Genomic DNA, 6,000 nt, shown 5'->3' with positions numbered 1-6,000 from the left:
GGATAGATAGATAGATAGTTAGATAGTATAGAAAAAGATAAATAGAATATAATTATCATTATTATTATTATTAATGTTTTCAGTTTCAAGAGAACATTCGCTTAAACGTAAGTCTTACTTAGGTCCAGTTTCACGCGATTATATTATATTACCGGAATATATTATACGACTTATATTATATTAATCCGGAATATATTATACGATTTATATTATTTTAACCGGAATATTTCGTTAATATTAGAAGTACCGAGCGGTTATTTCTGATCGTTTCTATTTTTTTAGATTAATATCCTGTTTTCTTTAAGATTAAACAGGATTTTTGTTTTGAGGGTTTGTTTAATGGTGATGTTTGTAAAGAATGTATATTAAATTTCTACATATAAGATTAAAAATATGAAAATATTGCAGTGAAAGCAAGGAGGTTCCACGGTGCGCACGATATCTCAATAACTATTTGACCAATCGACTTGCAACTTGGCAGCATTATAAAATAGACTTCTCTTTACCGTTTTTAACTACAATTAACCAAATTCATTATAATTAATTTTTTTATTATTTTTTACCGAGAGGCCAGAATAGACGATTTTTGTTCTAAATGCTACCATTTTATTATTTGTGTTCCGATTGTAGTTCAGACGATAGCTATACTTATAGAAAATAAAAAGCTACTTTAAAATAATTGTGAAAAATTCAATCACAACATTTAGAAATTCCTTGGAATCGTCTATTTGCAACCTCTTTTTGCTTTTACTGCAATATTTTATATATATTTTAACCTTACATACTTGTAGAAAAATGTATATATATTCTTTAAACATCATTAAGCAAACTCTCAAAACCCGTAATCTTTTAATCATGTGATCTTTTTCGCTTCCGCAAAAAAAAAAAGATTAACGAAATATACGTATTTTTTTTCGGGTTGAATAAGACAAACTCTTTAAAAGCCTATCTAAACAAAAATTACATATCGCATCATTGATATGCACAAGGAAATCAACCAATCATAATCCGTACAAGCGTGCCTTTTATATTAGACATATTTTACATTTAATTAATCTGTTTCCTTCTCTAGAACAAATAATCATCAAAGGTCAAGATAACGTCAAAATTATTTTGACTTAATTTTGACATCATCTTCACTTTTATATAATTATTTGTTCTACTTCAGTTTATGCATATGAACAATACGACTATGCAAGTTTGTCTCAATAAGTCTTAAACTCCGGTTAAAATTAATTATGAAACTAAATCTTTAGCGTTTTTGAATCATCGGCATCTTTCACGATGTTACGATTATAAATATTATCTATATAACCAATTGTAACCTACACACATGGAACGCTCTTCGATTGAACCGATTGAAATTGCTCATATCAATTATCAATGATATATGGCCTTTCATTACATTCTCTAAGTTTCAAATTGTTAATTGAACAATTCCTTTCACAAGTCAAAGATTAACATGCTGATTTGAAACATAATGCAAAAGCTCGAAAATAAATGCGAAGCAGAGAAGAGATTAACATTGAATGATTATTATTTAATATGCAACTTACATTAACATGGAATGTCTAATTGACTTAATGTCTCGAAGCTACTGAATATGAATTTCTGCTCAAATCTCTTCCTTTCTGTAGGAGGTTTTTGGCTGTTTCGGTTACTTTCCTCTACATTTATATTGATGAGTTGAAGCACTTTGTTTCTACGAGATGGTTTAAAATTCGGTTGACTTTACGAGTGTTCAATCGTGATTATCTGCTGGCTTTGAAACAACAGAAGCGCACGCTCAACGTTCTCTCCCTCGAGAGGTATTCTGACACGAGCGGCGTGGCAATCTATCGGCGACAGTCATCAGTACTCGCGGCGAGCTTTACGACTGCACTTCGTAATCCGTATTCTAACGATTCTCGTTCTTGTGCGGATTTTCAGTGTTTCTTTATCTTAGCGAGTCAACGAGATTTTTCACAACACTTATTTTTTTCATATTTCTTTTCCTTAACGCGATTATATATAAACATCGTGTGCTTACGCGTGTGTTGAATCGCGTCTATTCTTCTTCTTTTTTTTTTTTTTCTTTTTTCTTTTGTCACGTGTTTGTGATTTCTTTTTTTTTTTTTTTCCATATTTTTTTTCATACAGTGTATAACACTGTTATATATTCTAAATTAATATACAATGTCAAATCAGTTCTCGTGCAGTTCGCTATTCAATATACCTGTGTGTACAAAAATTGCAGTAATGGGAAATGTAATGGAAAGCGCGCTATTCAGGTTCCCATGCAAACGACGCAAGATATCATCAATGATATACAATACAGGTAGATCTTTATCTCAGCGAAGATGACTTGTCGAATTGACGTCCATTTAACTGTAAGTTGCATATTAAAAATAATAATCATTCATTGTTAATCTCTTCTCTGTTTTCGCATTTATTTTCGAGCTTTTCGCATTATGTTTCAATCAGCATGTTAATATTTGACTTGTGAAAGGAATCGTTAAATTAACAATTGAAACTTAGAGAATGTAATGAAAGGCCATATATCATTGATAATTGATAGAGCAAACCATCTAACTGACGTCGTTCCTAGACAGCACGCGATCACAAGAACGTCCGAAAGACGTCTAGAGGATGTTTTACGTCCTAAGAACGTCCGAAAGAAATCTGAAGACTTCCAAACGTCTTCCAAACTTCGTAGTCTCTAGCATATTCCTTGGAGATCTTGTGTTATGTGGCTTTCGATGTCGATCGACGAATCATATTCCTCGCAGGGATCTTACTATTTCATATATTACGTCCTTTTTTTTTAAAGAAAGGCAGATTCGTATATGTATTCTCTTAAAGTGAATCAGTAAACAATGTTTTTTTATTGTATCAGTAAAGGAATTTTCACGTTTTTTGCTATTCATTTTGAAATGGTAAAAAAGTTTGATACCTTGTAATTGCAACTGTCCGGCTTATTATCATTCTAATATTAACTATTATTTTAACAACATTGCATTTCTTCGTATAATCTCAGTACACAAAATTCTCACAATCCGCGCGATACTCTTAAAATATAATCAGTGCATTCTTTTTATTGAACATTATAGTTGTAATAGAAGCTTTTTGCTCTAAATATAGCACTGCAAAAAATTTCGCTAAAAGAATCAGTGAATAACAGCGATTGTTCATGTTATTGATGCAGTTTGCAAAATACTGGACTGTGTCCTGCACACAAATCTCTTTCTTTTGTTCCATTTATATTTTATTATTTCTCATCAGTGGAAGTAAGATTTCACTGAAATTTTATTTCAGATAAAACTTATTTTAGATTTTTTGACAATGGATTGGAACGTTGAGGTTTTATATCTTGGCCATCACAATTACTCGATCTAACATCTATGGATTTCTTTGTGTGGGGGGCAAAGCTAAGAAATCGAATCGTGGCTGCTGTGCATCAAATATCATAAGATTAGTGTTTGGCTGCAATACAAGCTGTCAGTAATAGATGCAATGTTTGCATTGCCTGCAAAAGGTCAACATTTTGAACAATCTATTTATTAAGTAAAGCAATAAATAAGTGTAAACAAATTAATAAAAAAATAAGTGTAAATATTAAATAAACACTTTTTTTGTTTTTTTGTGATTTTCTTCACAAGGAAGTTAAAACGAGCAAATCTGTAAAGGACTTTTTCTTACTTTATCGATCCTCTACACGCTTTTGAAGTTTTGACATTTAATTTCGGGACATCCTGTACAGTGCTTATAATTTTTCAGTAAAAAATTAAGTTGGTTTTTAAAAATAATGTAATAAAACGTTAATAAATACAAAGATTATTGAAATATTTATATAACATTCACCTATAATTCTTTTTCTTATTTTATTAAAGTTATTTCATAATTTCCCAATTGCAATTTTTTTGTCTGAAAATGCTCTAAATATTGAAAAATGTGATTGTTGCTTTGTAGTATGAAAAACTGACAGTTATGATTTCATTATTAAATATTAAATGCTTCATTATTAATTATTAAATATAAAAATAATTGATATAATGATATCCAAAGAAAAACAAAAAATCCTAAATTGGAAATGTGTAATATGATATTTAGAACAAATATTATTTTCAAATTATATTCAGACGAAACCATGACTTGATGCCAAATATCTTAGTGCAACCATCATAAAATTCTTCATTTCATGATGCTTACTGTATAATACACAATTATTCTATTGGAATACATATACAAATCTCTTGCTACGGAAGTCAGAAATAAACGCGTAATCGCTTATCTTTTTATTTTTTGTTACAGGAAATACTAAGTTGGAGACATGGTCTCCGAATACCCTTCGAGCTGCGGGATTGTGCGAAGATCATTTTGTTGTGACGTCCTTTAAAAACCCACAAAAAAATAAAATTGCGTAGAGATGCCGTACCAATTCCGTACGACAAAGATGTCTCTTCTGCACATAAAGATAATATAGAAATAAGAGAGGTACAAAGGGACGTTGTAGAATTATCTTTACCCAATCACCAAAATATTATATTAGAAAAAGAAGAACTTCAACAGTCTGCAGTACGAACATATGGATCTGGAACTGTACTTTTCGACATTACTGCAAAAGAGGAAGATGTCATGGAATGGATGCATTCGGAACCAGAACCACACACACGTGAGAATGTGAAACGTAAGGAAAAATGCATGCAAAGTAAAGAAAATCCAGATAACAATCCAGATTTAATTATCAAGGCTTTAAGAATAGAAAATCTTAATTTACGAAAAAAATTAAACGTTTAAATTATCAGTTGCGATATATGACACAAGCACGTGAGAAATGTAAAAGTCAAAAGTCGGAAAAACAAATATTAAAGAATTTGATAAATAAACAAAAACTTAATCCTGTTGCAAAAAGTATGATACATTTGCAACTGCATATTCCGCACACACAATATACAGAGTGTAACGAGGCGCAGATGCACCTCGTTACTACCGGCCCGACCGACCACCTGTCGGGCCGAAGAACGACGCTTTGCGCCACCTTAAGCTATCGAAACGATCGCGCCGTTGCTATCTCGCGCCGCCGCTATCGCGCGCCGCGGCGATCACGCGCGGCCGCGATCACGCGCCGTCGCCGTGCCTCGCGCCGATAGGCGCGCCGCTCGATCGCCGCCGTATCAATTGTAGCGCGATCAACTATAAAACGGCGGCGATCGAGCTTCTAGACACCAGACCGACCCGTACCGCCGATTCGATCTAGACGCTTGTATGCCGAAAGAGAGAATATCCGGACCGTTTCGCTCTGCTTTCCGTATTCCGACTACCCGACCGACGACTAAGCAAACGAGATTGTGCGTCCGCAGTCTCGATCGAGCGTACTCGATACTTGGCCGTCTCCCGTCTTCCTGGGCTCGTGCGTGCGCGTGCTCAGTCGAGCGTACTCGACAGTCTCTCGCCTTTACCCGCCGCCTTGAGTCAGGGGTTCGTCCGTCGGCGAACTCCGCTGAGCGTACTCAGCCTTTAGGCGATCCGTCTAGCGACCAAGAACCCGGGACGGTGTGTCCGCCGTCTCCACTGAGTGTCCGCAGCACTTGGTCGCTTTCCTCCGCGAACGTAGGGAAAAGGGAAGGTGCGTACGCCTTCTCTGTCGAGAGTCCTCGGCCCCGACGGACGAAATCACTTCGCGTATTCCGCGACTTGCGTGCGTGCGTTCGTCCGAGAGTCGAAATCTCCGGTTCGGTGACCATCTATACGCGAGCGATTGTGAGACGAGTATTGGGCGATAATTGTCCGAGACGCCCAGCGTCGCGAAGCGAGACCGATCACCGCGCCGTTACCGTCGTTACCGTCTACACGCGTCACGTAATAGGCCCCGCCTTCCGCGCGGCCTATCCGTCCGTACGCGCGCTTGTACCGCTCACCGTACTGCACCGTACCGTACCGATGCGCCTAATAGACGCGGCCCGCGACAACGCCTTCGGGACCGAACTCTTGTATCTCAGTAAGCGTAGAATAAAGCTAAGT

Source organism: Harpegnathos saltator, unplaced genomic scaffold, assembly GCF_003227715.2.
Source record: "Harpegnathos saltator strain DR-91 unplaced genomic scaffold, Hsal_v8.6 scaffold528, whole genome shotgun sequence".
Lineage (NCBI taxonomy): Eukaryota > Metazoa > Arthropoda > Insecta > Hymenoptera > Formicidae > Harpegnathos > Harpegnathos saltator.
Note: the sequence above shows the minus strand (reverse complement) of the source record.